General features: G+C 41.7%; 1 long non-coding RNA gene across 1 annotated transcript; it reads left to right on the top strand.

Annotated features, from left to right (window-relative positions):
• The first annotated feature begins 1,641 nt into the window (after positions 1–1,641).
• Positions 1,642–10,774, top strand: LOC113459980 (uncharacterized). The gene is made up of 3 exons (XR_003381591.2): positions 1,642–2,754; positions 5,314–5,413; positions 5,900–10,774. It is a non-coding gene; the product is annotated as an uncharacterized LOC113459980 (long non-coding RNA).
• Positions 10,775–19,829: the final 9,055 nt, after the last annotated feature.

The following is a 19,829-nucleotide window of genomic DNA, read 5'->3' as shown; positions in this document are numbered from 1 at the left end:
GGTCAACTGAAGAGTAAGTTGCTGTGGAAGCCAGAAATCTCCAGGCATTAAATTATATTAATATGAAATGTTGAAAAGTGGTTAATTTGTGCTGCTGGTTTTGTTTAAAATGTTTTCCTGTGTAAAGCCATATCTCCAGTGTGATACATTATTGTTAGGAGGGATATAATTCAGTCCCATTACAGGGGAAGCCCATGTGCTTTATGAAAGGGAGTCCAGCTCTGCTACAATAAAGAACTACAGCAAAATAACACTTTCTGAATGGCAAATTGCTGTTTTTAACGGCTAACCACATCTCTCTGTCGCTTGTGCTTTGTCAAGGTTATTGGCAGCATGAAAATCTTCCTGTTGCCTCCAAACTTCCACAAATTCCTCCAAGGGATGTTTATTCCCCTTGCATCATGAAAAAAAACCCTGTGAGGGGCAGCTGACAGCAAAACTCTGGCTGTGATTGTGTGAAGCTTTGGGAGGAAAGCTTGGGAGGATCAGAAAATCAGTTTGAGGAGCTGTTTTGTACCTTCATGTGCTGCATCCCTGCAGGGCGTGTGAGATGGGGGCTTTTGAAAGTGTCTGTCATGTTTAAGAGGGAAAAAAAATCTCCTAAAATCTCCCCCTGAGCTGATAATTGTGGTGGTGTTTGAGGGTCCCCAGGATGAGGGAAGAGATGAGAATCTTAATTCCACGTTTCAGAAGGCTGATTTATTATTTTATGATAATTTGCAGAGACCAGAACAGGCACCTCAATCAGTGAATCAGATTTTGATCCAATCCTTAAATATTTCATTTTATGGACCCATGCTACAGTGTAAGCTTTCTTAGCCAATTATGTTATGCCACACAAACTACAGCACTGCATTCTGAACTCCTTGTTTATCTTTGTAATATATATAATATTAAAATTGCTATGCAATATATTATATTATAGATATTATATTATATTATATTATATTATATTATATTATATTATATTATATTATATTATATTATATTATATTATATTACATTACATTACATTATATTACATTATATTATATTACATTACATTACATTATATTACATTATATTATATATTATTGTTACCTAATTAATATAATATATATAATATATTATTATTGCTATACTATATATTATATTAAAATTGCTATACTAAAACTATACTAAAGAATAGAAGAAAGGAGGAAATTCATCAGAAGGCTAGAAAAGAATGCATAATAAAATAGGAAATTCATCAGAAAGCTGGAAAAGAGTGCATAATAAAATCTTGTGACAGATCAGAGTCCAACATAGCTGGACCATGATTGGTCATCAAGTAGAAACAATCACATGGAACCAATCAAAGATGCAGCTGTTGGTGAACCATGTCCAAACCACATTCCACAGCAGCAGATAATTATTGTTTACATTTCATTTCTGAGGCCTCTCAGCTTCTCAGGAGAAACATCCTAGCAAAGCTATTTTTCATAAAATATATCAGTGACAGATAATTTCCTAAAAGCTCCAATTCTGGCATTGCCCTGCAATGGATCCCTCAGCTGCTCTGCCCTGGGTGCTCCACCAGAGCTGTGCCCCAGCTGATTGCATGGAAATACTCTTTAAATTGATCTTTAAATAATCAGGGAATGATTCAGCTTTGATCTGCTGGACAGGAGAGAGAATGGATGAATGTTTGCAAAATATCTGTGCCTGGAAACTGCCAAGGTGAAAGTCTGACAGCTTTGGAGCCGGGGGCTTTTCCAGCCTCCTGTGCAGGACGTGCAAGGTGAGGAACAGCTCCTGCTGGATTGTGACCTCATCTGGAGATCCTCAGTTTAGATCAGAGTGAGGACAAGGCTGGGGCTGTTTTCTCTACCTCAGCCTGAGAAAACACTCGAATCAGGAACACCAGAAACACTTCAGGAACACCAGAAACACTTCAGACCTGCCTTGTTTGCTTGTGGGCACAATGAAGAGCCAAGAACTTGAGGCAAGGCTTGGGCTGTGCTGTGCATCTCCTGAAGAGCTTCAGGAGCAGCTGATTGCTCTCCTTCTTGAAAAGGTTGCTGCCAGAGAGGGTGACTGATTTGAGAGGCTCATGCAGCCTGAAAATTGCAGCATCTCAAATCCCTGAAGCCTCCCTCCCTGCAAAAACACAGGAAGATAATGAAAACTTGATGAAGCGCAGGAGGAAGTTCCTCGTCAGCACACTGCAGCGGCGGGGAATCGGATTTTCACAGCTCACTAACCCCTTAAGTGTTTAATAAATCCCAGAGATCTGCTCCAAGGATAAGGTGGCCCTGCTATCTGAGCAGACAGGCTCTACCTGCTGTCATCTTTCTTAAAGCTGACCCTGCTCAGCAGGACCAATTACCCAGCTAACAAAGTGGAGACAAGTGACTCCTTGTGCCGCCCCGTCCCCGGAGCTGGAGGCGTTCTGGTTGCCATGGCAGCGTTGCTTGAGATCCTGATAACAGATAAAGGAACCAGAAGAAGGGATGGAGGCATCCCTCCTGCTTTTCTGGATGGGTTTTCCTGGTTGTTCGTGTTTTTGGAAAACTCTTGTGCATTCACACACCCGCACCAAGAGAAGCAAACATCGCCATCATGACTGAACACCACTTTTATTTTGTGCTTAAATCAGGGCCGCCTGCATTTAAGCCTTTGTGTGTATTTCACCTGGAACACCCCAATTTTTCATTATCAGCATGGATTTACCACTGAGGAGCAGCAATTTTGACACCTGGGAGCTGAGTGCTGTTGGGGCTGGAAGAAGAAAGGGTGAATGTGCCTTGCTGCAGCTCTGAGGGTGTTTGTGGGGAGGAATTTGTTTAATATTGCCAATGAACTTGTGAATCTCAGGCTCTTGGCAATATTACCAATATTGGGGATGTGCTTTAATATTGCCAATGAACTTGTGAATCTCAGGCTCTTCATCTCGTTTTGCTATCTCCAACGGTCTCGGGCTCTTGGCAATATTGCCAACAAAAATTACCCAGTCTGTAAGTGAACAAGCACCAGCTAGAGTTGGTCCTAAGAGGAATAATTTCCAATGAAAGTTTGTCCTTTCCTCTGTAAGTTTACAGAGCAGTAACTAAAGAAATCCTCAAAAGGGCTCTATGTTCTTAAAACTGAACTACATAGCTTAGGAACTGACATGGAAACACCAATTCCAGCAGGTTGTTTTTTCTCACTTCTGATGACTAATTTATTTTATCTGTTTTGACAAATTTAATGTGGCTACTGTACAGGTTTAAAAAAAGACATGAAGAAAGCTTAAAAATGTGAATTTAGAGAGATTATCAAATAATTTCAGTAATTATTTTTCTGTAAAATTTGTCAGTGGTAATCTGGCAGGGTGAGGAATGGGCTGCTCCAAGCAGCTGTGGCCACTTGATGTGGTGAATTGGCAAGTTGGAAATGTGGTGGGTGCTGAGGTCAGGTTGGTGGATGAGTTTCTGTGCTGCATGAGGGAGCTGACCATGAATATCCACAGGAAAAGTCTCCTTTGTGCAGGGAAAGCACATCCCAGCCTTTCCCAAAAATCACTTTTTAAGCTGTTGTGCCTTGTGCAGGTGACGCTTGTTGTGTGTGTCAGAATTCCTGTCTCTGCACACTCAGCTGCTCCTTGAGGAATTCCATGAGAGATTTGTCTCTGGTAGGTAAAACCAGCACTGAGAGAGAAAAGAAATAATGGGAAGGATTCCACTGACTGATGGTGGGGAAAAAAAAAATTGCATTTACAAACAAACTGTAGGTTTGCTGATAAATGAAATTGGACATTGAAAGATGGAAGAAACAATGGGGGAAAACCCCTAAATTCCATAAGAATTAAAAATTAAAAGGGAGGGTTATACATTAGAGGGGAATCTCTGGTATCAGGTGTTCTGGGAAGTCAGAACCTCTCAAGTACCTCAGAAATGGGGAAAGAGAGAAGGGAAATGTGGCTGGAAATTGGGATTAAAAGGAGGCTGAGTCCTCCAAAAATTGGAGAGACCCCAGGGGATGCCCCATGGCCTCTGCCTTTATTGGAATAAAGTTCCAGGACTGCTCTGTCTCCTTCTTGGACATCAACCTCTGGTGTTTGTGGGTGAATTTTCCTGACATTGTGGATTGTAAATCTGGGCAAATGAAGATTTTAAATCTGAGACCCTTCCCATGAGGGGGCAGCTGATGGGACCAGGCCATTGATGTCCCAATCTGGTGGCAGGAGGCCCAGCTGGCACCTCAGAATTGATCTTGGGGATGAGCTGCTTGTCCCTCCACCCAGGAAAATCCCTCAGGAATGTGAGCACTCAGGCTTTATTTTTTGGAGAATTTTCCTGCTTCCACTTTCAAGTTCTGGGCCAGATTTCGGAGACATTTTTTGGTGTTTGACAAATATTGATCAAAAAGGGCAACTGTAAAAGTTTTCCCCTTGTTTTTACAGCCTGGCTGTCTACACAGAATTATGAGAAGTCTGAAGTTATCTCCTGACAGGTTGTCTTGCATCTTTGAACAATCTAGCAAAATTTGAGACAAATGGAACCAGCTTTGATGCACGAGGTCCAGGACTGGGAGCCAGCCTGATTTATTGATATTATTGTTTAGGAATCTTAGGAAAATTTTGTCTGACCTTGTCTTGGTTTTCTGAGTCAATATTAAAAGTACTGACTCTGACTCATTTAAATCTGGTTAATCTGGTGCCCCAACCTGAGGAGGATTAACAATTCCATGTCCTGATGTTGCACATAACCAGATTGTCCCAAACCCAGATGACTTTATCTGCACAGAATGGGTGAATTTTGTGCACTTTTATTCTTTTTTGGCCTGTCAGAGCAGTGATTGATGCCCATCCCTGTTCCAGCCTGGCTTTCCTAGGGCTCAGCTCTTACAGCTGCAGTTGTGGGTCAGATTAATCCAACCTGGCCCAAATAATTGCTGATTAAAGTGGCCAAGCTGTGGCTCAGTCCTATAAACAGGGTTTGGATCTGTAGAACTGGGTTGCAAGTGGTTTTTTAATAAAATTCTGTAAGAAATGAAGCATTTGTGGCCTTTGGGGATGTGAGATGCTGCCTCTGAGGGCACAGACCTGGAATGGCAGCAGCGAGGAATTGATTTGCATACAGAAGGCAAATCCTTTACACAGTGCAGATAATGCACATTGTAAAACAGTTACAATAACATTCACCACAGCCATGAAAACAATTTTACAGCAGATTAAACACACTTAGAAAAAGGGGAAAGATGAGTGAGAAGGCAATGCTGACACTAAATTAGACTTGAGTCAGCAGCAGTGGGAGAACAGAGGAGAAAATGAGAAAATGTTCCGATGTCCTGCTGCATTTTTGTTCCCCCCAGGACAACTCCATTCTGTGCTCAGCGATTTTGTTGAGTTGGGAGGATTTGGAGCTCCTTGGATTGTGGGAATTAGAAGTGAGATGAGCATTACCTGGAATAGGTGAGCATTACCTGGAATGGGGTCAGAGGACGTGGTTCTGTATAAAGTGTTTTAGTGAGTTTGTTCTTCTTTCTCTGTCATGTCAAACAGCCTGGGAGTGCTTGAGAGCACTGGAACCATGTTCCAGTGATCAGTGAGAGAGCTGTCAGCACTGGGTGATGGATTTGAGGTGCATTAGCAAGGGTGTGTTTCTCCTGCAAGGTTTGGGATGGCTGCCAGGTTTTGTTTTGTTTTGCTTTTTGGGGTTTTATTTTGGTGTTTGTTTTTTTGGGGTTTTTTTGTTTGTGTGTTTGCTTTTTTTTCTTTTTGTTTTCTTTTTGTTTTGTTTTTGTTTTGTTTTTGTTGTGTGAGGCATAGAAGCTCAGGAAAACGCTGAATTTTGGTCCATTTGAAAAAATGAGTTTTCTGCATTGCTTATATAGAGGGGTTGTAAACCACAAATTTGGATTTCTGGATGATCCTTTCAATTCTGTTTTTTTCCTCCAGGCTCTAGATCACACAGACAGAGGGGTCCTACAATGCACGAGGTGCTGGAGGCCTGGCACTGCTGAAGGTTCAGATTAAATTTGGGAGGTCAAACACATTTGCTGCAGCTGCTTGGCTGTGTCTATAGAATTTTCATTAATGAGCCGTTGCTTCTTGACTTTACATGTGTGTGTGATGGTTGATTATGCAGGATTATCTTCTGGCAGCACACAGACACCTGCTAAAGAGGGAGTAATCTTGTTAGGAGCCAAATCTCATCTGATCGTTAAACACGGTGTGCTTACAACCCACTTGTCAGCTCTGCTTAATTCAGCATGCAGGGCTCTGTCACAATGGCTATTGATTCATCGGGATTGCTTGGCATCTCTGGAGATAATGATCTCACTGGCTGTTGGGGAAGATGAAACAGGAAAGCCTTATCAATATGATTGTCTGGCAAAAGATTTGGAGAATATAGAAACTGTAAGCGAGATTGAAATGAAAGCAAGCTTTGAGATACCTCAGTTACTGAACACCTGGAAAACAATGGTGTGGCTGCTGAAGGTGATCCCCTTTTGATGGAACAACACCCTCTGCTTGCAGACAGGTCCAAGGGTCAGAGCAGACCCTACAGCTTGGCAGAAGGGGCCCAAAGAGGAGTTTTTAGGGTTTAAAATGTAACACAGTATGGTAATGTAATGATTCTTATAGGCTGTATGGAAATGCTGTAGGATTTGTGTATTGTACTAGATTGGTTAGTGAGAATTAGAATATTCAACACAGAAGAAGATTTATGATATTGTAACAGGAACCTTGCTCTCTTACCCTTTTACTCTCTCACCCTCTCATCCTCTCTCCCCCTCTCTTCTCTCAGGCCTGCTCTGAGCTGTGAACAATTTTTGTAGCTTTTCAACACTTAATGCCTGTCCAGAGACTGCTGCTCTAAGACACTGCTCAGTGAAAGGAATGCTCGGAAGGTTTGGATATATAAATGTTGCCAACAATTCCTGAAGGAGGCCAGGAAAACAAAATTTCCTCCCAAGGAGGGAAAACACCTGTGCAAAACCTTCTTGTGGAAATTTCCTTGTGATTTCAGTGAATGCCAAAGGGCAGAAGGCTCTCTGGGACACTGAAGTGCCTCCCTTGGGGACGTGGGAGGATGCCCAGGGTAGAATTTGTCACTGCTCTGATGTGCCAAGGCTCCCTGTCATTATACTGGACTGAGTTTATTCTGATGGAAGTTTGCAAAAGTTCTGCCTCCTGAAAGATGAGAGCAGGTTAAATGAAAGTCAAGAAGTTGATTCTATCAAGATCATCTGGGATTTTCCATCCTGGCAGATTCATTACTTCCAGAAATGATAACTGATTGTATCTGAAGAGGCGAGGGGAAGAGTGATTTAAATTGTGTCCATTACCTGTCAGCAAATAATGCTGTGTGCAGCTGTGAGCAGTGAAAGGAGTGCAGCTGACACTGTTTTAGCCTCTCTTATTTGACTTTTCAATGAGAGCTCCTATTTGTGCTGATTTTTTTTTTTTTTCCTTTTTACACATCTATGCCCCAGGGAAATTTCAATTATCACAACTGGAGGGAGAGGTACCTGTGGAATGTGTACAGTGAGTGCTCCTGGATAAGGGAGGCAAGTGGAACAATTTGTTACACATTGAATCTTGCAATCACTGAAAAGCCTGGCCTGATGCAATATTCTGATCTGTTAATCACATTTCTACATGGCAAACAGCTTGCTGGAGTGTTGTTTGCTCTCTGTCTCAAAGCAAATATGTATTTTTGATTTGAGAATAATTCCTGGTTTAAGTAACTTCTGCTTCCCTGTTAACAAAAGTCATTGCTGTTAATTAGTCATGGGCAGAGATGAAATATTTACTTGAGGGGGTGTTTGCTCTGGTTTCACTTCTCAGTGTGTTCTTACGTGGGTGCTCAGGGCTGATGCTGGGGGAGAGGTGCAGCTCCTGTAACCTGCAATCAAAGCAGACAAAGCCTGGCTGGAAGAGCCACCAATGGAATTCCCAGTGGGATGTGTTTGTCAGGCTGTCCCCAGCCCTGGAATGGAACCAGGAAATTCAGTGCCTCCAATGAGCTGTTCAGCTGGGAATGTCCGTGGTGTTACAGCAGAGGCCACTTGACTTCTCTGCAGTTTATTTGCTTTTTGAATGTGCTCTCCTCCTTCCTGCCCAGCCTTGCCAATCCTCCAGGCTTCAGGAATTTAACTGGATTGGGATTAGACTGCAGATTTTCACCTGTTACACATGCACACAGCTCCACATAGGGCGTGGTGAAAGCCCTTCCTGGCCGGAGTGCAGTCCCCAGGAGCTCAGATTCCATCCCGAGAACTGCCTGTTATCCCGGAAATTCCATCCTGAGACCTGCCTGTTATCCTGGAAATGCCATCCTGGAAATTCCATCCTGGAAATTCCATCCTGAGACCTGCCTGTTATCCTGGAAATGCCATCCTGGAAATTCCATCCTGAGACCTGCCTGTTATCCTGGAAATGCCACCCTGAGACCTACTTGCTATCCTGAAAATGTCATCCTGAACCTGCCGGCCATCCTGAAAATTCCATTCTGAAAATTCTGCCCTGGAAATTCCATCCTGAACCTGCCTGCCATCCTGAAATTTCCATCCTGAGAGCTTCCTGTTATCCTGAAAATGCCATCCTGGAAATTCCATCCTGAGAGCTGACTGCCATTCAGAAAATTCCATTCTGAAAATTCCATCCTGGAAATTCCATCCTGAGATCTGCCTGCCATCCTAGAAATTCCATCATGGAAATTCAATTCTGAACCCTGCCTGCCATCCTGGAAATTCCATCCTGAAAATTCCATCCTGAACCCTGCCTGACATCCTGAAAATTCCATCCTGGAAATTCCATCCTGAAAATTCCATCCTGAACCTGCTTGTGTCCTGAAAATTCCATCCTGAAAATTCCGTCCTGAAACCTGACTGCCATTCTGAAAATTCCATCATGAGATCTGGCTGTTATCCTGAAAATTCCATCCAGGAAATTCCATCCTGAAAATTCCATCCTGAACCTGCTTGTGTCCTGAAAATTCCATCCTGAAAATTCCATCCTGAGACCTGACTGCCATTCTAAAAATTCCATACTGAGATCTGGCTGTTATCCTGAAAATTCCATCCAGGAAATTCCATCCTGAAAATTCCATCCTGAACCTGCTAGTGTCCTGAAAATTCCATCCTGAAAATTCTATCCTGGAAATTCCATCCTGAACCTGACTGCCATTCTGAAAATTCCATCCTGAGATCTGGCTGTTATCCTGAAAATTCCATCCTCAAAATTCCATCCTGAAAATTTCATCCTGAAAATTTCATCCTGAAAATTCCATCCTGAAACCTGCCCGCCATCCTGAAAATTCCATTCTGAAAACTCCATCCTGGAAATTCCATCCTGAAACCTGCCTGTTATCCTGGAAACTCCATCTTGAAACCCCAGCTGCCATTCCGAAAATTCCATTCTGAAAATTCTGTCCTGAAAATTCCACCCTGAGACCTCCCTGCAGGACTGCTGGGTCCTGCCTTGGAGCTGATAAATCCCATTTTTCCCTCTGCTCCAGCTCCTGGATGTGAATCCTCTCTCCTGCTCTCCCCAGTTCAATCCCTGTGCTGCTGCTGGGAGGCTCATTAAGAAGAGGTTGGAATATATTCCAAGATTTTTATGGGAGCAGCTCTCAGCAGTGTGGAGAGGTCGTATTTTGGTTGATTTCTTTGTGAAATAAAATGCAGAGTAGCTTGTGCTCAGTATTTTGGGGGTGTAAAACTCGTTTACAATGTGTGAAGCTTATGTGCAGTTTGCTTTTAAGGCTTTTTGGGCTGAATATTAATAAAGGAATAGCTTTAAATTCTAGATAGTGGAGTAAAAACATTGTTCAATTTTGGGAGAGGGACAATTTTTTGCAGAGGGTTCTATTTTCTGCCAACCTAAAATGCCCAGAATTTGGGATGGACTCTCTCAGTGCAGTTGAGCAGAATTTCTGACTTCAATCATAGCATTTTCCTATAAAATGAACTCCCTGGCAAACCAGAACTTCCACTGGATTTAAATACCTGGCAGCTCTTTAATTACATGGGATTTCTGAGAACAGAGCTGCACATACAATTTGTAAAACCTACAAAGCAGAAATGCTGACAGACATGGCAGCAACAGGTAGGACAAAGTTTGGGTGAGGTTTTAGGAGATTTTGGCTCATTTCTTATGGGCTGGAAGTTTCTTGGCAGTAGGAACAGGGAATTCTGAAGCAAAGGCTCCTGAGTCGCTGTCTCTGCTGCTGTTTTGCAGATGAAAATTGAGATTTTTTGATGAAAATTCCCCCGCTGTGGCAGGTGTGTGCAGAGCTCTGTCCTGGGCTGGGGGATGGAAAAGAAGGGGCTCCATCTGTTCAGCAGAGCTGTGCTGAGCTCTGCCAGCCTCTGCCAATGCTTGGTTTTTGTTGGGCCCTTCTGGGGGCTCCCCAAATGGGGGGAACCCTCCTGGAGCAGTTCTGTGCCAGGAAAAAGGAGACACCCGGGATTTATTCAGTCTTCAGCTTCTTGTTTATTGTTTTCTTATCCAAAGTTTTGCATGCTGTCCACACCAGGCTCAGTGCGCAGGAAAGCACCACAAAATGGCCCCAAAATGTACAGTTTCAAGGTCTTTGAAAGTTATTTTATCTAATTAACTCTTAAAATACACATGATTTCCACTTATCTGCCATCTAACTCATCCCTTGAGTGTCCATGAAACCTCTGCACTGTGCTTTCCTTGTGCAATCACCCTGTGCCACCAACAGTGCAGGAAATGGAGATGGAGAAGGAGAAGGAGAAGGAGAAGGAGAAGGAGAAGGAAAAGGAAAAGGAAAAGGAAAAGGAAAAGGAAAAGGAAAAGGAAAAGGAAAAGGAAAAGGAGAAGGGGAAGGAAAAGGAGAAGGGGAAGGAAAAGGAGAAGGAGAAGGAGAAGGAGAAGGAGAAGGAGGAGAAGAATAAAAAGGAGAAGAATAAAAAGGAGAAGAATAAGAAGGAGGAGGAGAAGAAGGAGAAGAAGCAGAAGATGACGATGACGACAGGGACTCTACACCCAAATTCCTCCATCTTGTTTCCTATCCACACCACACTAAAAATCCCAAAACCTAAATGTCTCACCCAAGTGTCATCCTACACTACTCTCTATTATCTATTTCACGTTTTGGTAAATTCTAATCTATCTCAAAGCCGTGGGAGCCCTCTCCATGGGTGAAGGTCAAAGGCAGTGTTTCTGTGGGGGTCAGAACCCCTCAGAGCAGACAGGGAATTATTCCCTGAACCCTGGCTTCCCAAAATCCTCATTCCAGAGCAGGCTCCCTGCCCTTCCCTGCAGGATACAGAACTCTGCTCACCCTGTGATTTATTGCCAGACATGGGGAGGCACAGGCACCACGAGGAGCATTGTCCAAGGGGGATAAAACAGAGATTATCCTGCTCTGCATGGCAGCGCTCAGACCCTCGAGGGGCCACCCTGACCTCCTGGGGAAAGCCCCATTAACTTTTCTAACTTGAGATGCTGGAATTCCACCTCTGAAAAACCAGAAAATATTCCAAATTTCAAAGTTTGCAAAGCAGAGAATCCTGTAGTGACAAGGTGCTGCCAGCAGCTCGTTCCTCTGGACTCCTCAAACTGCTTTTGATGCTCACCGGCCACACTCACCAGCTTTATCTGGAGCAAACTCACACACAGAGGGTGAATTAATATTTAATATTTAATCCCACTCCCGCTTTGGATGCCGTTAGCACAATGTGGGGCGAGGAGAGAGCGGTGGCACAGGAGGAACAGATGAAAGCAATTCTTCTCCTGCCCTTGGGGGGCTTTGCCAAGCACAGCTGCTGAGCCTCCAGAAGTTTTGTGACAGCTGCTTTGCACTTGTTCTCTTGCAGCCTGTGTTTACAGACCAGAGAACTCATTTCAAGTGGAAATCAAAAATAATATCGATTATTGAAATGCAGATTATTGTCCTCTCTGGCCAGCAGAACTTTCTGGAAGAACAAGAGCTTTTAAAGTCCCCCACGCAAGGCAGGGATCTGGGGTGAGGCTGAGCTCAGGAGACCTTGGGCAGTGATGGGGCAGGAAAATGCAATTTGGCAGCTCAGTGTTGATAGAGCTGCCTTTTCAACCCCACCTGCAATGGAAACAGTGCTTTGGAGAGAAGGTTGGCTGTGAAATATATTAATTAAATTTAAATATTATATTTATATATATATAATAAATATAATAATAATATATTATATAATATATATTATAATAATATATTTATTATATATATAATATATAATAAATATATAATATATAATAAATATAATAAATTTAAATATTATATATATTTATATATATAATGTACATTTTATATATAATGTAAATATATTATATTATATTATATTAATTATATAATATCATATAATACCATATTATATTAATTATATTATATTATATTATATTATATTATATTATATTATATTATATTATATTATATTATATTATATTATATTATATTATATTATATTATATTATATTATATTATATTACATCATACCACATCATACCATACCATATCATACCATATCATACCATATCATACCATGTTATGCAAATAGAATTAAATCGAATTTAATTAATATTACAATATTAATTAGTGCTTGATATTGAAGGGAAATAACCAGGGTGGGTGCGTGCACCTGCTCTGGGGAGTAAGGAAAGGGAAAGGAGGGAATAATTGGAAACCAACAGATTTTAGTTCAGTTCTCTGGCTGAGACTTTCCCAGTGAATTTTTGATGTTGCCTGCAGTGTTCATATTTTCCAATGAAGTGATGAGAAATAAAAATATTTGAGGGGTTATATGTGTTTCTATCTAGACAAATAAGAACTAAAAAACCCCAAAACACCTGACCTGTCTTTATCCTCTCTGATGTTCTGAAGGATAATTAAGTGCAAAGGTACCAAGATTCCAAATATCACAAAACTGAGGCTGGAATTTTGGGTTAAGGGGTTTAACAGAAGAAAGCAGTTTATGCATGGAAAAGGAAAAATCATCATTTTCTGGCCAGATATTGCTGGAAAACATCTTTGCCCTCAATAAAGCACAGCTCTGTGGTAGTTAGTGAACCTGAGATGTTTGGCAGGGCTGAGGGGGATTTATTTACGTGCAGTTTTATTTTCAGACTCCTTTTGGCTGTTTTGACACCTCCTGGCAATTTTCCTAAGTGCTTAAACTGCACATTACAGTGAGGAATGTTTTTAAGCAGCTCCACATTGAAATTGGGCGAGCCTTATTTACTGTTTGACTCCTGCCTCTGACAGCATTTATTTCTCCCAACAATTTCTGCTAAATGAGTTATTTTTCAGTTGGATTGAGCAGGTTCCCACACTCGCATCTCCTTTTTTCCATTTGCATTTCCTTTCTTTCCTGGCAGTGCCAATCACAGAACTCTCTGGGTAAATGATGATTTCAGCAGGCAAACGTTGCCTGACGGGGTTTGAGCAGCAGAAGGGGCAGGAAAGTAAAGGGAGGTGAGGAAGCCTTGGTGTTTTAGCTCTTGACTGAGAAAAACAACTTTATTTCATTTCATTCCTTGCTTTCCTACAATGATGAAGCAGAGGAGGCAGACACAAACACAATAATGGCGTTTTTACAAAGAGGTTTTGTGGTGCCTGCATTGAGAGCACTGAAGGGCTTTGGGATCTTTATTTCCCATATTAATTTCCCATTTTCTGTAGGAAAAATGGAGTGGACAGAGACTTCCTCTGAGGGGCAGGATTTAATGGAAGTTATTTCAGAATGGTTTTTCCTCTGGGACTCTAAAAAAACCTGATTTGAGCTTGTTTTGCCCTAGATGTGACCTGAGCAGCAGCTGGGTGTGTTTATGTCCTTGATTTAGATTTTTGCTGCTTTTGTAGCTCAGAGCTTAATTCTTTACCAAGCATTCAAACAGGAGGGTGAATAAAAAACCACAAATAATTCACATTTGCCTTCCTTTTGCCTGCCAGCACTCAGGTATTGCTCTTGTGAGGAAGAGAAGGAAGAGATTGGAATGAAATTGAAATGAAGAATCTTCAATTCTTGGGCAATATTTTTGGGGTTTTTCTCCCTTGACTTAGGCTGTTGGACAAGAAATCACTTTGGTTCTTTAAGTTTTTGCTCTTTGCTTACCTGATTTTTTTTTCTGATTTTTTTTTTTCTGCCACAGAATTGCTGTAATTCAGATCCCACTGCGTTGATGAATCTACACCTGTAGGATTTGTTTGTCTTTGCCAAAAGGAATCTGTCTTAATTTATATTTGTGCCTGTCAGTTGAAATGCAGCTGAAAAAACAAAGGATTTTGGGGCTGTTTCATCATTTCTGCTACAGCTGTGACTCTAAAAGAGCTTCTGCCTCTTTAAGCCTGCTGTGCTTAGCAGGAGAATATTCCAAGTTTTCACCTAGGAAAACTCTGTTGGTAATTGGAAGTTTGCTTCCAAACAATCAATAACAAATGTCATAAAGCACCAATCTATTCAGGAAATTAATTGGAGATACTTAGGAGAAATTAATAATGAATGTTCAAGTGATAGTTCCCTTTTTAACCTTGCAACATTATCAAGACAAAGTAAACATCAGAGGAATTATAGTAAAGCAGACAAACTGCGGGGAAAATTAAGTATGCAAACGAGAGAACTGCATAAATCTCCATGTTATTAATTGAGGGAGAGTTCCTGAAATTATCATCCGGGCTGAATATTAAGTATCATAAATAAAAATGAAATGCAGACGTGCTCTGTGGGGGGAAGTGGGAAACGGGAGGAAGCAGAGCAGGCATCCCTCAAAGGGCTGCAGCTTTTCCCGGTGCTGGGTAATGAACATGATGGGTGAGATGCTTTAAATGGATCCTGTTTCCTGCGTATGCAAAAACAGGAATGATCAAAGCCTGGAATAACCACAGCGAGGAACTCTTCATTAGAAACCTCTCTAATTGCACAGCCATTGTGCTTTACCTCCTGCAGCCCCGGGCTCGTCTGGAGGGATTTTAGCTCAGAAGAAAGCAGGTAATTCACATTCTGCCTTCTGAAAATGGCTTCAGGACGTGCTCTAAGTGTTCTTCACGCTGGAATTTCAGAGGTGTTTCAGGTACCTAAAGCACTTGGACAAAATTCTCTGAGTAAGAAAACATTCACTGAACCACCTCCCTGTTTGAGGGCATGAGGAGGGCACATTTTACAGAGGATTTCCACATAGAAATCACACTGAATAAAGGTCTGGAGAGTGTTTTGACTGACCCTGGTAAAGCTGTTTTTAGAGCTGTTATTTATACTTTTCACAGCCACATCTCCTCTGGTGGAATTCAGATGCCTAAAACACAAGCTGTGTTCTATAAACTTCAGATATGCAACTGTTATCTTTCCTGATGTCATCAGGTACCCAGGAAATATGTGAGAACCGAGTTTAATAGCTGCTAAAACTCCTGAGATGGACAGTTTAGCTGAATGGCTCCAAAATGAGTCATAAAACTGCCGTCAGTGGTTAGTGCAGTGCATTTTTGGGGATCTTCATCAGCCCAGCTGAGGAGTTGGCTAAAAAGCCACCAGTGGCAGCTCAGGAGCTGTTTCTGAATCTCCTCTTCATCCATCTCTTCCCCTTCTCCCTCTTCAAGGCACAAAAGCGTTTGCTGGAACGCCCAAGGACTTGGATTTATTTCATTCTGTGATGGAGCTGCATTATTCATGAGGCAGCACATCCCAATTTATCACTGCAAACAACGTCCTGCAGATGCTCACTGTGAGGTGCCCAGCAATGCCCCTGCCGTGCTCAGAATTATTTCCAGCTGGTAAAAGTCTGAAATTGGTCCTACCTTAACTCACGAGTGCTGTGGTTAGGTGAGGGTTTAGTCTTAGTCTTTAGTCTTGAAAATTCAACAGGAGGGATCTGTGCTCAAAAATCAGAGTGAGGAGGGGAGTGGGGATTTTCAGGACTGCTCTGAACATATATTTGCCCTGAAATAAGAAGTTTTTTTCAGCTTGAATATCACCCTGCAAATGCATGATGCCTGTGATGCCTCACAACTGCTGTTAAATCTCCACACAATATTCATTGTGTTTCTCTTTTCCAATTAAGATTGAAACATCACTTCCATTCTTCCCAAGCAGTTACTGAAGAACTGAAGATGCCAAATGTATAGCTCAAACTGTTTGGGGACATCTTTCTGGCTTGATGCATTTCCCTGGGAAAATATTTGCTTTTGTGAGGAGTACTATAATTGATTAAACAGGAAATTAATGTGGGGAGATGCCGTCGTTAGTGCGAAGAGATGAAATTTCTGCTGTCTCACTTTTCATTGTGGGCTTGAAGAATGAGGGTGCTGAGAGCACCCTTGGGGGAAGTGACAGCAGGGAGGTGGGGATGGGGATGGAGATGGGAGGGAACCCAGGAGGGACCAGAATCACCCAGATGTGAACCTGCTCCCCTTTCCATCCTTTCCCAGTCATGTCAAACTTCCCTCGGACACAGCCCCTCATTTCCTCCCACTGCAATGAGCAAAAAGGGAAATAACTCAGCAGGTTATTGGCTAAACCTCACCCGTTGTTTTGCATTTTCAAAATTGTGTCGCAATGTTGGTTTGTTTCTGCTTTGACATGAACAGTTCAGAGTGGATATTCTGTTTATTTCTTCGTCTGCTCAGGGTAGTCAAACAGCTTTAGGGTGGCATTAAAGTTCAGGTTAGAAAGGGTTAATTTCTAACTGAGCTCCTTGTGGGACAATGACTCCTCTTGAAGGAAAACACCAGGCACTGCCAATGGAAAAAACTGGAATACCCTTAGAAATGTCCCATAAACTTCCCCCATGGCTTCAGGATGATCTATAAATGTAGATTCTGTGGAATCTTCATTTTGCTCCCAATTCCAGGCATTAAAAATGATGCACAAATGATGCAGCAGGAGTTGAGCTCTGATCGTGCCGCCAACACCTTGGAGAAGACACTTCTGAATTTTCCTTCATGTTCATGGACCTGGAGCCTTCCTGAGGGGATGGAGGAGTGGATATTCCTGCAGAACAAAAGCTTTTGGAGTTGATATTTAAGAGGTAAAATGCTAATTTTACTATGGATTCATGAATTGAACGCTGGAATCTCAGGTGCTCTCTCTTCACGTGCCCTCGTTTTTGCCCAGTGGCAGGAAAAGCAGTTGAGTGCTTTTTGGTTTGTTTGCTTTTTTCAACAGTGATCATTTTCTACAGCTCAGAGAACTGGGTAATTAACAGTTTCCAGATTGTGCCTGAACACCTGATCCTCCTCTGCTGCACAGCCAGAACTGCACAACTGCAACTCCAAACAGTTCCTTTGGTTTCCCCCAAGAAAATCTGTTTCAGTCCTGGGAAATTATTTCCTTGCTTGTTTTTACAAGGGATGAGATCCCCTGCGACCATTTTTGGGATAATTGGCTTCTCCTGTGACTCCTTTGACACTGAGTGGTTATGGCAAGGCTGAATCTTTCTGTCTCAGCTCCAAAAGTGCTGTTTCCTGCATGGTTTGTTTGCCTAATGTCCTTTTTTACTCTTGATTTTAGTAGAGATGTTGGATGTCAGCTGATCCCTTCAGAGTCCAGCTCATTTGGGGTCTGGCCTCTGGTTTATGCTGGGTCTGAAGGTAGTTTTTAATATAAAGTTGAATGGGTTTGGGTTTTTTCCTATTAAAAATTTAAACATCATCCAAAGGAGCACAAAAACACCTCAGGGAAACGTGACAGAGAGATGGGAGACTTGGGGCTTTGAAATAGTTGCATTTCCTTGATTTTTTTCCTGGATTTTTAGCCTGGTGTGAGGTTTCCATCAGAGACTCAGATTACAGATGAAGCTGCCCTGAAAAGTGGCAGCATTTATAATCAGTGATTATAATAATCAGCTTCAGACCATGGCACACCTACCTTTTTTCTTTATACCTTTTTTTCTCTATATTTTTTTTCTTTAGACTTTTTTTCCTTTATACCTTTGAAAGTTTTGCGCCCGTTTTGCCCTTAAAGTGTTTTCTCCTAATCCTTATCTCACCTAATCTCTCCTAATTCTCCTAATCCTTAACTCAAGAAAAGAGTTTTCTTTCCCTCTCCTCTGCTTAACTAAATGATTAACAAATGATTTAATGATTAATAAATGATTTTTGTGGGTGCACTGGAGTTTGGCCAGCATCAACCCATCACAAACCACTCTGAACTCCTGCTCTGCAGTGGAGAGATGCAACATGCTGTAAATATTTCTGTAGCTGTTGCCTTTTGCTATTATATATTGACTTTCACAAATTATTTTGATACAGTACAATTTGTAATCACTTCCAACTGCTTTTGATACAGTATAATTGATATATTTTGATGTAGTATAATTTGTCAGCTTTTGTGGCCAATAGCCTGGCCAGCTTGTGTATTTTACAATGATAAATGTATTATTATAGTTTAGGCTCTTGCAAGATATTGAAATAAAGGCTATATGGTGTGTATTAACTGCTGCAGAAGTAGTTAATGCTTTTATAACTAAGTGACAATGGTAAGAATAACTCAGTTCTGTAAAACAGATAATGGTGATTTAATGTACTTGTGGAATTGTGGAATGTCTTACCTAAATGATAATATTGAAAAGAGAAAAATTTACTACTGATTCTCCAGTTATCAGGAAATGTCAAACAACACAACAGAACCTCAAGAAGAAATGAAATTTATTGATTTCATCTACAGGATGACATGAAGACAAGTCAAAGGTTAAAACCAAGCAAAAAGAATTCCCTGAACATGGAAACTCAAGGAATGTTTGAATATGTATAGCCCTCATGAATACGCATTTACCAATGCAAGGAAAAAGTATATAACAAAAATTGTTTTAAGTACTGTCCCTTTTATCACTGATTAAACTTTTACATTTTTAAAGAGTGAGCCTTGTTTCTCACACAACATAAAGCAGATAAACTCTCGAGTGCTCCCTTCCTGCTGCACTGGAATGCTCCTATGGAACAGAAAATAAAAATAATTCCATTTTCAGAGCCTTTTCCCCAAGCTCTTGCCCCAATCCCTTGCCTGGAGGTGTTGGTCTATGCAATCCATCCCTGAACTGCCTTGCCAGAGGCGAAGGAAGGGAACAAAAAGCATTTTAACATCTCCCCTGTGAGCCAGCAGCAGCAGCACCTTCGTGAGTCTGGAAATACAGAGGTGACCCAGGGAAATGAATGTCCCTGCCTGGCCCCAGCCTGTGGCAGGTCGGGTAGGATGGAAAAAATGGAAAAACAAAGTGCTGCCTGTCTAATGAACTCTTCCAAATGAGCTCCAATTAAAGCATTAAGCTCTTCTCCCAAAGCTTTTTTTGGTGCTGGTTGTTAAATTGAAGTTGTGACAGAAGCAGAGCCATCAGCAGGGATTTGGCAAAGGGTGAGGGGGAAGGATGGGGCTGGAGAAGGAGGGAGAGATTGTGACCGTGTTCACAGGGGTCTGAGGATGAGGGAAGAGACGAGGATCTGACTCCATGCCTCAGAAGGCTGATTTATTATTTTAGGATATATATTACATTAAAACTATACTAAAAGAATAGAAGAAAGGATTTCATCAGAAGGCTGGCTAAGAATAGAAAAAGAAAGAATGATAACAAAGGCTCTGTCTTGGACTCTCTGTCCGAGCCAGCTGACTGTGATTGGCCATTAATTAGAAACAACCACATGAGACCAATCACAGATGCACCTGTTGCATCCCACAGCAGCAGATAACCATTGTTTGCATTTTGTTCCTGAGGCCTCCCAGCTTCTCAGGAGGAAAAATCCCAAGGAAAAGATTTTTCATAAAAGATGCCTACAACAAGAGATGTCATGATTTCACACTTCACTGAAATGCTCGGTGTTTGCTGGAATCGCTTCATAATCCTTTAAAAACAACAAATAAAAAGCTCAGTCACAGGTAGTTTTCGCTTGATTTTT

This window comes from Zonotrichia albicollis, chromosome 27, assembly GCF_047830755.1.
Source record: "Zonotrichia albicollis isolate bZonAlb1 chromosome 27, bZonAlb1.hap1, whole genome shotgun sequence".
Lineage (NCBI taxonomy): Eukaryota > Metazoa > Chordata > Aves > Passeriformes > Passerellidae > Zonotrichia > Zonotrichia albicollis.
This window is presented reverse-complemented; position numbering and strand designations above follow the sequence as displayed.